The sequence below is a fragment of the Dama dama genome, chromosome 9, assembly GCF_033118175.1.
Source record: "Dama dama isolate Ldn47 chromosome 9, ASM3311817v1, whole genome shotgun sequence".
In the NCBI taxonomy this organism is placed as follows: domain Eukaryota; kingdom Metazoa; phylum Chordata; class Mammalia; order Artiodactyla; family Cervidae; genus Dama; species Dama dama.
The window spans coordinates 29066124-29085558 of NC_083689.1; positions in this window are offsets into that span (position 1 = coordinate 29066124).

A 19435-nucleotide genomic window follows, 5' to 3' on the forward strand; every position below is an offset into this window, starting at 1 on the left:
AAATACTGTGAAGAAGGCTGCAACCAGGCAATTTTCAAAGAATTGTCCTATCAATGATTTTATTTGACATTTACTTTTCATCTTAGTTTATTATCTTTATCGTAAAGATGGAAGAGAGGAAGGAACCACTCTTGGATCATGTAGCCACAATTTAAGTCCCTCATGAGCTTTAGTTATATTGGCAGAAAACTTCAGGTCCAACTCTTTGTAACTCTATGGACTGTGACACATCAGGCTCTTCTGTCCGTGGGATTCTCCAGGCAAGAATACTGGAGTGGATTGCCATGTCTTCTCCAGGGGATCTTCCTGACCCAGGGCTCGAACCTGTGCCTCTTATGTCTTGGATTGGCAGGCAGGTTCTTTACCACTAGTGCCACCTATGTGAAAGTGAAGCTGAAAATCCCTCAGTTGTGTCCAACTCTTTGCGACTCCATGGACTGTATAGTTCATGGAATTCTCCAGGCCAGAATACTGGAGTGAGTAGCCTTTCCCTTCTCCAGAGGATCTTCACAACCCAGGGATTGAACCCAGGTCTCCCACATTGCAGGCAGATTCTTTACCAGTTGAGCCACAAGGGAAGACCAGAAAATTAGCAGAGGCCAGAGCAATCAAGTGCCAGTACAGTTTCTACAACAGGATTGCTGCCTTAGTAGCTGGTGTTTGTGGTACCTTTTAGCTAAAGAGCTAATTTGGTGGCTATGGGAATTCAGCATTCATTGATTTAAGCAAATAGTAAGCACCTACTATGTGCTTACTATGATACTACTATGATGCTGAAGCAGAAACTCCAATACGTTGGCCTCCTGATGTGAAGAACTTACTCACTGGAAGAGACCCTGATGCTGGGAAAGATTGAAGGCAGAAGGAGAAGGGGACCACTGACAGAGGATGAAATGGTTGGATGGCATCATTAACTCAACAGACATGAGTTTGAGCAAGCTCTGGGAGTTGGTGATGGACAGGGAAGCCTGGCATGCTGCAGTCCATGGGGTTGCAAAGAGTCAAGACACGGCTGAGCAAGTGAACTGAACTGAAATGGGGGTAGGATATGTGTGTAAGATGGAGGTACCAAATTTTTCATAGGATGGCACCAGTGAGAAGGTGACATTTGCCTGTGGAGATGAACGATGCAAACATTTGAGAAAAGAGTGTTCCAGGCAGAGGAGAAGCAAAGGTCGGAAGGTGAAAGCATGCCCAAAGTGTTGATGGAATTGCATGTAGGTGGATGTGGCTGAAGCCGTTTAAGGGTTAAGGAGAATCAAAGGAGATTTAAATCAGAATTTAGGGATTGGGGACATGAAGACCAGATTGTATAGCACCTCTTTGACTTTAACTTTGAGTGGAATGGTATGTTAGTTTGGGCTGCCTTTTCACTATGACCTCAGTGAAGACATAGGAAGAGGAAGAGAACTCTGGTGTTGCTTCTTCTATAGGGCACCATTTCTATCTGAGCAGAGCTCCACCCTTATGACTCATTTTAACATTAATCGCCTCCTTAACGCAGTATCTTCAATATGGTCACGTGTGGGTGGCACTAGTGGTAAAAAACCCACCTGCCTATGCAGGAGATGTGAGAGAGTTGAGTTTGATCCCTGGGTCAGGAAGATCCCCTGGAGGAGGAAATGGCAACCCACTCCAGTATTCTTGCTTGGAGAATCCCATGGACAGAGGAGCCTGGCGGGTTATACGGTCCATAGGGGTCGCAAAGAGCTGGACACAACTGAGTGACTGAGCAGTAGGCGAATGTTAAGAGATATTGCTACAATCCAGGAAGTTATATTGTGGTTTTGGCCACTGTGTGGAGCAGTGGGAATGGGAGGAAAGGGGTCAGACTGTGTGGAGGCAATAGAATATACTGATGGATATGAAGTACTGAAGAGAGTTCAAGACTTTTGGCCTGAGCAACTAGAAAAATGGTGTTGCGATTTTCTGAGATGAAGAAGATGGTGAATGTAGCAGACTTGAGTTGGAGGATATCAGAAGTTCAATATAACATGTCTGATGAAGCAAACAAAGAAATGTATAGTAATAATAAATAGTAGCCACTCATATAAATGTGTGATTGCAAACTGAGAAGTTTTGGGACAGAGAGAAATATGGTATAATGAGAATGCAAAAGAGAGGGATCAAACTTAAGTAGGAGTGACTGTTCAGTGAGGTCTGAAGGATGATTAGAATAAAATTTTAACTTTCATGGGGGTTTCAGAAAAGGGAAATATCATGAGCAAAAGCCTTCTTGGAATGAATATGACCACTTTGGTCAAAGCAAAGGGATTAAGGGACAAGTGTGATAAAAGAGGTCTATTCCAAAAGACCTATAAAACCTATCAACTGGGTTTCCAGGGAGATTGAGGGGGCAAATGATCAGGTTTACATTTACTAAAAGTCTCTCTAGTTATATTGTGGGCAGAAGATTGGAGAGGAGCAAGAGTAAGTATGGAAAGACAGGATACAATTTATGTCCTGTATACTATGCTAAGATCTACATTCATAATCTTATTCAATCCTTACAACAACACTATGAAGAATATCATAGTATTATCCGTATTTTTACAAATGAAGAACTTGGTTAAGGAGGAGTTTAAGAAATTTGCCTGAGGTCACTCAGTCAAGATTTAAATTCAGGGAAATGTCTCCACTAGTCAAGCTATAGGAGTAAGGACTATGGAGGGGTGCAGAAAAACGAGGAAGGGGGAAATTTTGAGAGATATGGTACTTAAGAGATAATGCAGAGGACTTGGAAATGGATTGAAGGAATGAGTTAAAATAGAGGATAGCTTGAGTTTTCAAACTAGTTCACCTGGAATTAGATGGCAGTGACATTAGGAAGAACATTCTAAAGCTAGGTTTGAAGATGAACTTGAGAAATCTGGTCTGGGGCATTTTGGGCTTTGAGATATCCAAGTGGAAAATTAAGGAAGTGTTTGGCCACGTTGGTCTTTTGCTCAAAAAAGAAGTTTGTACAAGAGTATAAATGTGAAGATTTTTCTGCAAATAGATGATAGTAAGTGACAACATGGGCATAAATACAGCCACTCAGGGAGATGGTATAGAGCAACACTGTGTGATAGAATATCAGAAACATTCTATTTCAGTTTCTCCCAATACAATGAGCCACTTGTGGTTTTTGAGCCCTTGAAATGCCTCGGGCAACTAAAGAATTGAATTTTTGGTTTTATTAACTTTAGTTTATTAAATAGTCGCATGGCCTAGTGCCTTCCATATAAAACAGCATAGATATAAAGTTTAAAAGAAGGCCCAAGGCCCAGACTTGTGTGATTCCAACATTTGATGACTAACTTAAAGGAGAAGTGAGCTAAGACATGAAAAGAAAACCGGATTTTCAAAGTAGGATCAGCTGTGTTAAATGGGCCATGAGGTGGAGAAAGGTTAAAGGTGAATTATACATTGAATTTAGTGACGTGTTAGCCAACATGATGAGGGGGTGATGAGAGAGGGAGCAAGGCCTCCAGGAGATAGAATCAAAGTATGCATGTGAAACATGTAGAGACATTGTCAGGAGAGGTCTTCTGTAGTTTGCTGTTCGCAAACGTTTATGAGATATACTGGTTGTCAATTTAGAGACTAACTTTGAGAACAAACTCGTTGTAAGGACCATGATGGAAGAATAACCAAGGCATCTTGTTCATCTTCCCCTTTCACCAGGAAGTCAGTCTGGCCAAGGTATATATAAATGTCTTTAGAACTGTATATTGAATGTACTTCGAATTTTAGGACCAGAAGGGACTTAGGATGTTGTTCCAAGCCTCTCATTTCACAACTGCTAAAATGTCCTGGAAGGAGATAAAAATTATGTTAGACCTACAACTCTTCATATCTTACAGCAACAGAAGATGTAAGGTATAAAACCATGTAGAGCCTTTAAAGTCACCGTTTTATTTATCTTTTTTCTTTTTTTTTTAGAGTGAATTTTAGTTAGTTGTGTTCACATTTTGCCTGGTTATGATTTCCCTTTTTTACTAGCTAGCAATCAACATACAGATTAGGTCAATAGTATTTTTCTTGAGAAATAAAGTGATTATTATGGAAAAAGGCTTCCTAGAGAAGCTTGTGTATGCTGTGTTACAATTTTCTTATGTAAGTCCAATGATATTCTTTTTTAAAAATATAGAATTTTTTTAAAAGTTGTATTTATTTATTTTTGGCTGTACTGTGTCTTCATTGCCGCGCGGGCTTTCTCTAGCTGCAGCGAGAGGCGGCTTCTCTTCTATGTGGTGATTGGCCTCTCGTTTCAGTGGCTTGTCTTGCTGCGGAGCATTGGCTTTGGACACATGGGCTTCAGTAGTTGCAGGACGTGCCTTCAGTAGTTACGGCACAAGAGCTTAGTTGCCTCAAGGCATGTGATACCTTCTCAAAGCAGGGATCTAATCTGTTTCCCCTGCATTGGCATGCAGATCCCTGATCCACTGGACCACCAGGGAAGTCCAAATATATATTAAGATCTTAAAGGCAGTGATAGAATTAAACATCAATCAAAATCTGACTGTGCTTTTTATCTCAATAACATTTAAATTAGTATTTGTAAATTATATCTTTCAAAAAAGGTAGCCCAAGATTTTATCGAATTGAAATCTTTTATGTTTTTCTTATCCAAACAGTAAATTCCTGATAAGTTCATTTAAAATAAACGTAATCTGTCTTTTCTCCTTCCTTACGTCCACCTACACATGTGTTTGTCATAAAACTAATCAAGGACATCACCTTCACTCAGATTTTCTGTTGAAAAGCTGTTTGTCTGCAGTGATTTACCTCGAATGCTGCAGACAGTGAACATTTGCAAAAGAGTACAAGATTGTTATCAAATATTAATATTTCTCAGGTAAATACTTTTACAAAATAGCCAAGTGATTACAATAATGGTCTCCATAGTCAGACTACCTGGATTTGAGTCTCATCTTCACTAGTTGCTAGTCCTGTAGCTTAGTGGGATGTGTGTACCTCAGTTTCTTCATCTGTAAAATATGGATAATAATGGTACCTAACTCATAGAGTTATGAGGATTACGTGAATGACTATCTAGAAGGTTTATAGGACAGTGCCTGATACATGGTAAGTCCTAACATATACAAATATTAAATATTTGAAACATTTAATCTTTTATTGAAATTTAAAAAATGGTTCCAAGGCTAAACTTTTCAATTGTATCTTTTTTGGAGGGTGTGTCCTACTTCAGTTTTTAAATTTTGCTTTTTGTTTTGATTTTGAGAGGCTTTTAAATAATTTTTGAGTGGCATGTAAGCTGTCTTTTTCTGTTACAGATTTGGGAAATAGTACCTGTAATGCCATCACACTAAAATAGCATTTACCTTTTGGTTTTTGATATTACAAGAAGATTTATTATGTATTCTGTTTCGTAATTTTTAAAACTTACCGTAACATGACCATCTCTCTGTATATATAATTATCTCACAACCAATTGATTCCTAATGGCTTCATCATATTGCATCATTTGGATTTTCCATAATTTACTGACTCTACAACCTATTCTAAATGTTTAGTTTACTTTCTTCATAAATATAGCAAGCAATGCTGCATTAAATATCTTTTTGTGCATTTAACTTTTTTTATAATTGGTTCTTTCCTTAGGCTAAATTCCTAGAAGTGCAATTGCAGAATAGATGCATTATTTTAAAACTTTTGGCATACATTGCAAAATTGATTTTGAGGAAGGTTATACAGTTTTATTCTTCTGTTAGCATTGTATTTGAGTGCCTGTCTCCCACCACCCTTAGAAATTCTGAGAAAGATCCTTCTTAATCTTTGTCATTCTCATTGTGCTAAGTTGCTTCAGTGGTGTCCAACTCTGTGGCCCCATGGACTGTAGCCTGCCAGGCTCCTCTGTCCATGGAATTCTCCAGGCAAGAATACTGGAGTAGGTTGCCATGCCCTCTTCCAGTGGATCTTCCCAACCCAGGAATCGAACCTGCATCTCTCATGTCTTCTGCATTGGCCGGCAGATTCTTTACGAATAAAGCCACCTGGGAAGCCCTATCACTGTCATTTGCAAGGCTTAATTTTCAGATCAGCAGTTGCTAGTGAGGGTGAACTTTTTAAAACCTACCAGTCATTTATATATCATTATTCCTGAATTGCCCATTGATATGTATAAAAGACAGTGGCTGTATCCTGGGAGTCTGTCTTCCACTCTGCCTTGTTTTGGTAAGAGCGTACAAATGGTTTTTTTGGTGGGGGGGGTGTATGGCCTCTCTGTGCAGTTTTAGAAGGGTAGAATATTAGAGGACCTTGACTGCTCCAGTCAAACTGTGAGCACATGACCAAGTGTGCCAGTTTGTTTCTACTAAGAGTTTTGAATTTTGTGTGGTATGGTGCAAAGTCAGAAAATAAGTCCGCTGCTGTGTCTAGTAGCTGCTCCTACGTCACTGCCTCCTTAACTATACACAACTGCCTTACCTGTGGACAGCCCGAGGCTGGACTGGAGGAAAGAGCCAAACAAAGGCCCTTGCCTCTCCTTGGGGCTCCTCTCAGGGGCACCCCGTGGGGTTGGCTGAGGCTTCAGCTGCATCCGCAGCTTGAGTTGGCTTCTCCCTCTGCCCAATCTCACCTCATTTCCTTTCAGGCGTTATCTCCTGAAAGCAGTCACCAGGAAACCATCATCTTCCATCTCAAAATGTCTCCAGGGAGCTGTCCTTTTATTCCAGTGATAGCACTCAGAGAAGACTGTATTGTAATTCCTCTGGAACTGCTTCTCTTGTCCTTTCTGCATCCAATTCGCTTTCCTTTTAGCTTTCCTATGTCCTCCCAGTAATGAACTCTTTTAAGTTAACCAGTGTTGGTTCCCATGGCTTGCAAACAAGAATCAGTATTAATACAATGTTCCTTGCCATTTTCCCAATGTGTTTTCCTTACCGATTTTAGGAGTTTTTAGATATCACAGACACATACCTTAAACTAACTTGGTTCTCTTCAGTTTATCAGTTGCATTGTAGTTTTGTTCAACCTGGTGTTGACGTGGAATTATTTTTAAAATTGGCTGGAGTTAAGTATCTCAATTTTTTCCTCTGTGATGTTTACCCTTTTTATAACACTTAGAGAGAAACTTGCCATTACCAGACCATGTACATAAAATTAATATGTATATATGTTTCAGGCTAAAGTTTTATGTTTGGTCTCCTTATCACATTTACTTTTGTTTGATATAAGGTAGTGATTTAGTTTATACTGCCTATTTTTTGTTATTCTTACCAGTTAGCATGTTGCCAGATGTGTCTAAAGTGAAATTCATATCCATTTAGCCTGTGCAGGCTCAGGTGTGTCCAACTCTTGCAACCCCATGGACTGTAGCCCATCAGGCTCCTCTGTCCATGGAATTCTCCTGGCAAGAATATGGGAGTGGGATGCCATGCCCTTCTCCAGGGGATCTTCCCAACCCAGGGATTGAACCTTTGTCTCCTACACTGTAGGCACATGCTTTACGCTGCACCACTACAAATAATTTATTTTGGCTTTTATATTAAAAACTACTTTAACAGTATCCTCAAATTACAGTGCAGAAATAAGATAAACATTTAGCTTTTACTCAGACAACAGTCCAGAAATGTGTCTCAAGATCATCAGGTAGCTCTGCCATTCTCATCAGGAACTGTCATCTCTGGGTCAGAGGCAGTTACTTCTTCTCTTGCTTTTTTCTATTCAGTGTGAAGAGAGAACAAGAGAGTGGAAAACAAGCAACTTCCTTTAACACACACACACACACACACACACACACTAATACACACATACTCACATGTTTGCATCTTATTGGCCAAAATTTAGACACTTGGCTCTGCATAGTAGGTTAGAAAATGTCACCATTTACTGGGCAATCGATGTGGTCAGCTAAAAACCCATGGAGCTGGAATTCCCTGTGATGACGAGTCCTGCCAGTGGGTAGAAATCTGCATTTTGCAGCTTGTAAAACACCCTATTAGAATAGTAATTATGTTGAACATGGAACTGAAAATGTACCAACAAATATTAAGTGAAAATGAAATATACCGCTAACATTTTGTGCGGGGGTTCCCCATAGAAAATGGTGGTGTATGTGAGATTGTGTGTGTGTGTGTGTGTCTGTGTGTACCATAGCAATTCAAAGCTTATCTTCCTCTTCCTTCACCATCACCACCAACAGGTGTTTGAATGTGGAGCTTAAGTAGAAAAGAGATTTTCTTTCAGTTAGATGACTTTAAGCCTCTTGACATGCCTCATATACTTCTTTTGTTCAGCTGTCAGATTCCTTTTTTGCAGGGTAGGTAGATATGAGCAATGATGATAGGAAGAATATATTAATAGTATTATTTAAGAGGACTTGAAATTTATGTAGTAAATTCTTCAAGAAATACTATATTCTTGAAAAGTAATGGTCTGTATAGATAGGAATAACTATTAAAGATCTAACAATGAAAAATGGTCTGAAGTTCCATCTTCTCATTTATTCTAAATATACTCAGTAATGGGGCTGATTTTTACTATATGGTTTGGACACAGTTTGATATCCTGTTTCTCTGTACTTTATTTTGGGGTTACAAATGCCCAAATCTTAGAACTCATCCTGCAAGCCCAAAAGATGACTCCTTGGAAACTAGCATAATATACCCTTTGGTATCATAGATAGAATATTGGTTTGTGTAAACTATGGCTTTGACGCAGAATGCTATCAGGTGCTTTGTTTAATTTTTGTAGTTTGTATTATGGTATATAACATAGATATGGGGAAGCATTTAAGCACATGTGTAAGTTTTGATAAAGATGACAAAGCAAATATCTGTATAAATCACAGTCTAGGTCACACAACACTGTCAGGTCTCCAGAAGCCCCCCAAGTGTGCCCCTTCCAGCTTACAAGCCTTCTGTCCCACTCCCAGACGGCTTCCTTGGTTTTCCTGTCTGTGTACACCCTAAGCATAGTATAAATGGAGTCACACTGCATGTTGCTTTTGTATCTCAGCCCTTTTCATCCTTTGTTTGTACAGTTGATCCTTGCTGATGGGTTGTGGTGCATTTATTTTCACAACATTACAGCTTTGCCTTAAATGGCTTTGTCACAACTGATGTAGCCATTCCACTGTTAATGAATATTTTGGTGGTTTCTAGGCCAGTTTCTGTTTTTGCTATTGGGAACATTTTTCTTGTGAACATCTTAGTAAATGTGTTTTGGTGAATATGTGTATATATTTCTGTAGAGTCTGTATTTAGGAGACTATTGCTCATTCAAAGGGTGTGTCCTTCATCTTCAGTAGATGGTGACAAACCATAAATGGCAGACTGTTTTCCAAGTGCTTGTACAAAGAAAGGTATTATTTTTAAGATTCTTTATCATATCTTCATATGTTTGCTAAAAGTTTCTTGAGAGACGAAAACAAGCTGATTATGGTATTGTATTTTACTATAAAATAAATTTTAAAATACCATCTAGAAAGGATGGAAACCCATCCTTTCTCAGTCATGATTTTGAAAGGTATCTCAATATGGATAATATGTTATATAAAATATTTATTGTATTATAAATTATCTAGTATTCATATACAAAATATATAATTTATCAATGATAAATTCATGTAATGTATAATATAATGTATAAATAAATATCAAATACACTATATAATATAGCATAAATATATAATATAGGTTAACATATATGGTAAAATAAAAGTTTAAATTAAGCAAAAGTCATAAAATGAAGTCTCTACCAATTCCTCTCCCTAAAATTCTGCCTTAACTGACTGCCTAATTAACAGTTTCTTTTGTATGCTTCCTGGGAAAATGTTTGAATATATTTCTCCTTATGTATATGGATGATAATGCATATGGTGTTCTTTGTTTTTGTTCACTTTATTTAACAGCATGCATGATTCCATTCTTTTAACAGCACATATTATATAATTCTTAATTTGCAGTACTAAATAATGTTGAACTGATTGGGTATATAATAATGTATTTAACCAGGCAGACTAATGGATGGGTATTTAGGTCATGTGCAGGGTTTTTTTTTTTCTTTTGGCCATGCTGTGTGGCATGAGGAATCTTAGTTCCCTGACCGGTGATTGAACTGGAGCCCCCTGAGTTAAAAGCACAGAGTGTTAACCTCTGGACCACCAGGGAAGTCCCCAGGTTTTTATTATTACCAGTGATGGATCAGTAAACATATGGAAACATATGCTTTGTAATTTTTGAGAATTTGCTCACTGGATGAAATCTTAGCTGTAGACTTACACTTCACAGTGTACAAGCATTTTAAATTCTGATAGATGTTGCAAAATTGCCTTCCAAATGTTGTATCAATTTACATTTCCATCACCTGTTATTTGCCAGCCTTGTGCATTAGCAGAATAATTTATGCTTGCTTTTCTGGTCATTGAAAAGCATAATTTGTTTTGGTGTGCATTTACTTAATTATGAGTGAAGTTAAGCACATGATCCTGTTTGTTTTTCTTTCAACTGCCTGTTAATATCCTTTGCCTGTTTTTGCATTAGATAGCTGCATTTTTTTTTTTCTCTCTTAGTATTGCTGAGCACAAGTTCCTCTGCCCAATGCACTGTGAGGCCAAAAAATGGGAACATTTTCATTGGGAGCAGAGAAAGGTTTATTAAGTACTCCTTTCCCGATTTGGAACCAACCTGTTTTTCCGTGCAGAGTTCTAACTGTTGCTTCTTGACCTGCATACAGATTTCTCAGGAGGTGGGTCAGGTGGTTTGGTATTCTCATCTCTTTAAGAATTTTCCACAGTTTGTTGTGATCCACACAGTCAAAGGCTTTAACATAGTCAATAAAGCAGAAGTAGATGTTTTTCTGGAACTGTCTCGTTTTTTCAGTGATCCAGCGGATGTTGGCAATTGATCTCTGGTTCCTCTACCTTTTCTAAATCCAGCTTGAGCATCTGGAAGTTCACGCTTCATGTACTGTTGAAGCCTGGCTTGGAGAATTTTGAGCATTACTTTCCTAGCGTGTGAGATACGTGCAATTGTGTCATAGTTTGAGCATTCTTTGGCATTGCCTTTCTTTGGGATTGGAATGAAAACTGACCTTTTCTAATCCTGTGGCCAGTGCTGAGTTTTCCAAATTTGCTGGCATATCGAGTGCAACACTTTCACAGCATCATCTTTTAGGATTTGAAAGAGCTCAGCTGGAATTCCATCACCTCCACTAGCTTTGTTTGTATATGCAGGGTACATCATGAGAAATGCTGGACTGGATGAAGCACACGCTGGAATCAAGATTGCTGGGAGAAATATCAATAACCTCAGATATGCAGATGATACCACACTTACGGCAGAAAGCGAAGAACTTCAAAGAAGAAGAGTCTCTTAATGAAAGTGAAAGAGGAGAGTGAAAAAGTTGGCTCAAAACTCAACATTCAGAAAACTAAGATCATGGCATCAGGTCCCATCACTTCATGGCAAATAGATGGGGGAACAATGGAAACAGTGAGAGACTTTGTTTTTGGGGGCTCCAAAATCACTGTGACTGATTGTGACTACAGATGTGACTACATCTGTGACTACAGACAGATGGTGACTACAACCATGAAATTAAAAGATGCTTGCCCCTTGGAAGAAAAGCTATGACCAACCGAGATAGCATGTTAAAAATCAGAGACATTACTTTACCAACAAAGATCCGTCTAGTTAAAGCTATGGCTTTTCTAGTAGTCATGTATGGATGTGAGAGTTGGAAGAAAGCTGAGCACCAAAGAATTGATGCTTTTGAACTGTGGTGTTGGAGAAGACTCTTGAGAGTCCCTTGGACTGCAAGGACATCCAACCAGTCCATCCTAAAGGAGATCAGTCCTGGGTGGTCATGGGAAGGACTGATGCTGAAGCTGAAACTCCAATACTTTGGCCACCTGATGAGTAAAACTGACTCGTTAGAAAAGACCCTGATGCTGGGAGAAGACTGAAGGTGGGAGTAGAAGGGGATGACAGAGGATGAGATGGTTGGATGGCATCACCATCTCAATGAATGTGAGTTTGAGTAAACTCTGGGAACTGGTGATGGACAGGGAAGCCCGGTGTGCTGCAGTCCATAAGACGAGGTATGACCAGTGCATTCTCTTGGCAAAACTCGAATAGACTTTTCCCTGCCTCATTCTGTACTCCAAAGCCAAATTTGCCTGTTATTCCAGGTGTTTCTTGACTTCCTACTTTTGCATTCCAGTCCCCTATAATGAAAAGGACATCTTTTTCGGGTGTTAGTTCTAGAACGTCTTGTAAGTTTTCATAGAACCATTCAACTTTAGCTTCTTCAGTGTTACTGGTCGGGGCATAGACTTGGATTACTGTGATATTGAATGGTTTGCCTTGGAAATGAACAGAGATCATTCTGTTGTTTTTGAGATTGCATCCAAGTACTGCATTTCAGACCCTTTCACTGACTATGATGGTTACTCAATTTCTTCTAAGGGATTCTTGCCCACAGTAGTAGATATAATGGTCATCTGAGGTAAATTCATCCATTCCAGTCCATTTTAGTTCACTGATTCCTAAAATGTCGATGTTCACTCTTGCCATCTCCTGTTTGACCACTTCCAATTTGCCTTGATTCATGAACCTAACATTCCAGGTTCCTATGCAATATTGCTCTTTACAGCATCCAACTTTGCTTCTATTACCAGTCACATCCACAACTGGGTGTTGTTTTTGCTTTGGCTCCATCTCTTCATTCTTTCTGGAGTCATTTCTCCACTGATCTCCAGTAGCATATTGGGCACCTACCAACCTGGGGTGTTCATCTTTCAGTGCCATATCTTTTTGCCTTTTCATACTGCTCATGGGGTTCTCAAGACAAGAATACTGAAGTAGTTTGCCATTCCCTTCTCCAGTGGACCACATTTTGTCAGAACTCTCCACCATGACCAGTCCGTCTTGGGTGGCCCTACATGGCATGGCTCATAGTTTCATTGAGTTAGACAAGGCTGTGGTCCATGGGCTCAGATTGGTTAGTTTTCTGTGATTGTGATTTTTAGTCTGTCTGCCCTCTGATGGAGAAGGCTAAGAGGCTTATGAAAGCTTCCTGATGGGAGAGACTGACTGAGGGGGAAACTGGGTCTTGTTCTGATGGGCTGGGCCATGCTCCGTAAATCTTTAATCCAATATTCTGTTGATGGGTGAAGTTTTGTTCCCTCCCTGTTATTTGGTGGTGGTGGTGGAGTCGCTCAGTCATGTCCGACTCTTTGCAACCCCATGGACTGTAGCCCACCAGGCTCCTCCATCCATGGGATTTTCCAGGCAAGAGTACTGGAGTGGGCTGCCATTTCCTTCTCCAGGGGATCTTCCCGACCCAAGGATCAAATCCAGGTCTCTTGCATGGTAGACAGACGCTTTACCGTCTGAGCCACCAGGGAAGGTCATAACTATGGTGGAGGTAGTGAAGATAATGGCTGCCTCCTTCAAAAGGCCCCATGCATGTACTGCTACATTCAGTGCCCCCAGCCCTGCCGCGGGCCACCACCGACCCACACCTCCACTGGAGGCGCCTGGACACTCCCAGGCAAGTCTGGGTCAGTCCCTTGTGGGGTCACTGCCCCCTTCTCCTGGGTCCTGGTGCACACAAGCCTTTGCTTGTGCCCTCCAAGAGTCTATTTCCCAGTCCTGTGTAAGTTCTGGCAGTTCTGTGGTGGGGTTAATGGCCACCTCAAAAAGGGCTTATGCCATACTCAAGTCTGCTGCAACCAGAGCTCCTGGCCCTGCGGCAGTCCACTGCTGACCCATACCTCCACAGGAGACACTCAAATGCAGTCTGCCTCAGTGTCTGGAGGGTCTCTGGTGTGCACAAGATTTGTTTGAGCCCTCTGAGCATCTCTGGTGAGAATGGGGTGTGATTCTAAACGTGAATTCGCCCCTTCCATCATCTTGCTGGGGCTTCTCCTTTGACCTTGGACGTAGGGTATCTCCTCATAGCAGCTCCAGCGCCGCATAGCTGCCACTCCAGTACCGCGCAGCTGCCTCTGAAGCTTCCATTGAAACCTAGCTTGAAGGATTTTGAGCATGACCTTGCTAGCATGTGAAAAGAGCGCAATTGTGTGGTAGTTTGAGCATGCTTTGGGACTGGAAAACTGAACTTTTCCAGTCCTGTGCCCACTGCTGAGTTTTCCAAATTTGCTGCGATATTGAGTGTAGCACTTTCACAGCATCATCTTAGAATCTGAAGTAACTCAGCTGGATTTCCATCACCTCCACTAGGTTTGTTCATAGTGATGCTTCCCTAAGGCCCACTTGACATCCTGATTCCAGGATGTCTGGCTCTAGGTGGTTATCTGGGTCGTGAAGATCTTTTTCGTACAGTTCTTCTCTGTATTCTTGCCACCTCTTCTTAGTATCTTCTGCTTCTGTTAGGTCCATACCATTTCTGTCTTTTATTGTGCCCATCTTTGCAGTAAATCTTCCCTTGGTACCTCTAATTTTCTTGAAGAGATCTCTAGTCTTTCCCACTCTATTGTTTTCTATTTCTTTTTATTGTTCCCTTAGGAAGGCTTTCTATTCTCTCCTTGCTATTCTTTGGAACTTCGCTTTCAGATGAGTATATCTTTCCTTTTCTCCTTTGCCTTTCACTTCTCTTCTTTCCTCAGCTTCTGTAAGGCCTCCTCAGACAACCATTTTGCCTTTGTGCATTTCTTTTTCTTGGAGGTGGTTTTGCTCACCACCTCCTATACAGTGTTACAAATCTCTTTATCAGATCTAATCCCTTGAATCTATTTGTAATTTCCAATGTATAATCGTAAGGGATTTGATTTAGGTCATGTCTGAACAGCCTAGTGGTTTTTTCTACTTTCTTTAAGTCTGAATTTTGCAGTAAGGAATTCATGATCTGAGCCACAGTCAGTTCAGATCTTTTTTTCCTATAAATGAGAAAAAGAGGCACAAGGAAAGGCTTTTGTGTCCAGGCAGTCCCCATATGATCATGCTTGATTTCATTAGTGATTTGTAAAACTAACTATGTTAAAGAAATTAACTTTTTGTCTGTTATGTGTTACAAATATTTTCCTATTCTTAGAGGTCCTAGGGTTTTCAGGATGGTCAATGAGCCCTGGCTTCCACTTAGGTCACATAGTAGCCCCTGGCAGCAGTCAGCCTATCCTCTGAAACTTTGAAGTCAGGTATTGACGTCCCCTCTCTAGCTATAAGAGTCCTAGCTGGCATCTTCTGCAATGAAAATCTGTTGTGTAGTGTAGCCAAGTGTCATTATCTTAGCTAGATCTTCTGGTTAACGTACTGCAGCTTCTGTTAATACACCTGCACTGGTTGCTTCACCTTGCACTTTGATGTTATGGAGACAGCTTCTAAGTTTAAACCCCATGAACCAACCTCTGCTAGCTTCAAACTTTTTTCCTGCAGCAGCTTCCTCACCTTTTCCAGCCTTTATGGATTTGAAGAGAGTTAGGGCATTGCTCCGGAGAAGGCAATGACACCCCACTCCAGTACTCTTGCCTGGAAAATCCCATGGACGGAGGAGCCTGGTAGGTTGCAGTCCATGGAGTCGGACACGACTGAGCGACTTCACTTTCATTTTTCACTTTCATGCATTGGAGAAGGAAATGGCAACCCACTCCAGTATTCTTGCCTGGAGAATCCTAGGGACAGGGGAGCCTGGTGGGCTGCCGTCTATGGGGTCGCACAGAGTCGGACACGACTGAAGTGACTTAGCAGCAGTAGCAGGGCATTGATCTGGATTAGGCTTTGGCTCAAGGGAATGTTATTATGACTAATCAGATCCTCTATCCAGAGCACTAAAACTTTCTACAATCAGCAATAAGGCTGTTCTGTTTCACACACAAAAAGATTTTAAAACCATGATTGGAAGTCAGAGGAGGGGAGTCATCTATTCCATGACTTCAAAATATGGTTCTGATGTTGCAAAAATGTTAACTGCATATTATATTGGGGGAGGGGGAGCAGTTTTGGTTTCAAGCAATAGACTGTCAACTCAAACTGGCATGAAATAAGTTAATTCTATAGAACATTTAATAACTCTAATGATGGATCCAGGAGCTTATTATCAGTCATCTACCCCTGTAATCAGAAGTGGAGTCTGGCTGCTTGCTTTCTGAAAGGCAATAAAGAGGCAAGGTTGGTGGAAAGGAAAGTTTTCTTTATTTTGGAATCCAGCAACTGGCAGGGAGGGCAGACTCCTGTCCAAAGGCTGACTCCTCACCACTGACAAGCAGCAGGCAAGAGCTTTTATAGACAGATGAAGGGGGCTACATGCAGAAACAGCATCGTCAACTCTGATTGTCATCTTTTCTTTTGGCCATGTCATGCTGCATATTGGATTTTAGTTCCCTGACCAGGGATCAAACCCATGCACTAGGCATTAGGAGTGTGGAGTCTTAACTACTGGACCACCAGGGAAATCCCTGACACTCATCTTAAAATTAGTCATCAGTGGTCTGACCCCTGTCTCGTTGATTGTTTTAAGTACAATTAATCTTTAGTTCCAAAGTCAGTTTTTTCCCATTTCCTTGAGGCCAGTTCCTGGAATTGTGGCAGCTAATGTCATGGCTAGTGTGGTCATCATGTAGTTAATATCTTCCACTTGGTGGGGGTTTTAGTATCCAGAAAACAGTTCACAGGATATGGCTCAGAATATTATCTGAAGCCCTTGAGAAGGAACTAAAGATCATTAACTATGCTTAATGACTGTGCTGTGCTATGCTTAGTTGCTCAATCATGTCCGACTCTTTGTGACCCTGTGGACTGTACCCTCTGGCCAGGCTCCTCTGTCCATGAAGATTCTCCAGGCAAAAATATTGGAGTGAGTTGCCATGCCCTCCTCCAGGGGGTCTTCCCAATCCAGGGATTGAACCCAGGTCTCCATTGCAGGCATATTCTTTACCATCTGAGCCACCAGGGAAACCCCAAAATACTGGAGTGAGTGGCCTATTCCTTTTCCAGGGGAACTTTTCAACTCAGGAATGGAACCGAGATCTCCTGCATTGTAGGATGATTCTTTACCAGCTGAGCTACCCGGGAAGGCCATGCTTAATAACCAAACTATTATAATTTAATCCTCCTGAGCTGTTTCCCTCTGTCTCTTCATTTTCTCACTTCTCTGATTAAACTTACTCATTGGTTAAAGTTTTTCCACAGACAAAAGGCAGACGGAGGACACAGGAAGCAAGGACCTTGGGGTCCTTGCTCATTTTCACAACCAGCCAATAGCATAATAAGTAAATATTTACTAAAAGAAAAAAGTGCTTTCTTCACCTCTATATTTTTTTCTCTTTGTATGTTAGCGTCACTTCTCTTCTATTAGTGAATGATTACTTCCATGCAGTAATAAAGATGGTATGAGTCATTCCTGAGGTTGTCCTTACAGCTAGAGTCGCAGAAGAGGATTTCTGAAAGGGTTCAGAGTGTACCACCCTAAAATGTGCCACTCTGGCATGTGGATTATTTTGAGCTGAAGGTAATTGAGAAAAAACAGACACATGGCTCCTGGTCTATAACAAAAAGGGCAGAACAATTCTTAGTCATTGGAAATAACTCTAGACTCCAGTCAGCACTGGGATGGCACCAGAGGAACCTACATAACATTCCTTACCAACTGGCCCTTATCTTCCATTAGGGTTGCCAAAATCTTGGTTCTTTCTGCACCAGTGTTGAACAGAAACATGGAGACCATTATGGAGGAGAAGGAAAGAGTGGCTTTATTACTTTACCAGTCAAAGGGGAAATACAGTAGGCTAGCACCTCAAGAGCTCTGCCCCCCTCACTGGTGAGTAGAGAAAGGTTATAATAAACAGAAGTATGACAGTAAGACTCTTTCTTCTGCTAAGTTTCACAAGGGTGGGGTTGCTGACAAGATTAGGATGTGTGCAGGGTCTTAGGTGGTCTAGTTTCCTAATTTTGATGAGCCTCTCAGGTTCTTTAATCTTGGTTTTGTTGCTGTTCCTCCTTTGATTAGCAACTGAACTGCCCCATGGAACTGAGAGAGGGTCATGGAGGTTTAGAAATGGGGGACAAAGAGGCTGCTGTGCCCAGGAGTCCCACAGGGCCCTGCTTGGCAGCGTTCAGTTCAGTTCAGTTCAGTCGCTCAGTCTTGTCCGACTCTTTGTGACCCCCATGAATCGCAGCACGCCAGGCCTCCCTGTCCATCACCGACTCCCAGAGTTTACTCAAACTCATGTCCGTTGAGTCGGTGATGCCATTCAGCCATCTCATCCTCTGTCGTCCTCTTCTCCTCCTGCCCCCAATCCCTCCCAGCATCAGGGTCTTTTCCAATGAGTCAACTCTTCGCATGAGGTGGCCAAAGTATTGGAGCTTCAGCTTCAGCTTCACCATCAGTCATTCCAATGAATATTTAGGACTGATCTTCTTTAGGATGGACTGGTTGGATCTCCTTGCAGTCCAAGGGACTCTCAAGAGTCTTCTCCAACATCACAGTTCAAAAGCATCAATTCTTTGGTGCTCAGCTTTCTTCACTGTCCAACTCTCACTCTTGAGAAACCTATATGCAGGTCAGGAAGCAACAGTTAGAACTGGACATAGAATAACAGACTGATTCCAAATAGGAAAAGGAGTACGTCAAGGCTGCTTATTTAACTTATTGTCACCCTGCTTATTTAACTCATATGCAGGGTACATCATGAGAAATGCTGAGCTGAAAGAAGCACAAGCTGGAATCAAGATTGCTGGGAGAAATATCAATAACCTCAGATATGCAGATGACACCACCCTTATGGCAGAAAGTGAAGAGGAACTAAAAGCCTCTTGATGAAAGTGAAAGAGGAGAGTGAAAAAGTTTGCTTAAAGCTGAACATTCAGAAAACTAAGATCATGGCATCTGGTCTCATCACTTCATGGCAAATAGATGGGGAAACAGTGGAAACAGTGGCTGACTTTATTTTTGGGGGCTCCAAAATCACTGCAGATGGTTATTACAGCCATGAAATTAAAAGATGCTTACTCCTTGGAAGGAAAGTTATGACCAACCTAGATAGCATATTAAAAAGCAGAGACATTACTTTGCCAACAAAGGTCCATCTAGTCAAGGCTTGGCAGCATTAGTTTCCTCCTAATATTAATACTTACCTTCCAACACTTGCTCCCTTTAGAAGCTGAAAACCCTTTCCTTTGTCCTGTCATTTCTCTACAAAAAACAATTTTTTTAAGGAGATATAAGTGCCCCACTTTTAAACACCCCTCTGAGGTCATTTTTTTTCTTAATCACTGAACTCTCGGAAGTATGTGCAATGCATGTGTTAATAAACTTCTGTTTGTTTTCCTCTTGTTAATCTCCCTTTTGTCAGTTAAACTGCAGCCATTAAACCTAAGGTGAGTAGAGGAAAAACACCTTTCCCATTATTATTGTTTTTGTTGTTCAGTTTCTAGGTTGTGTTTGACTCTGAGACCCCATGGGCTGCAGAACACCTGGCTTCCCTGTCCTTCACTGTCTCCCGGAGTGTGCTCAAACTCATATTCAT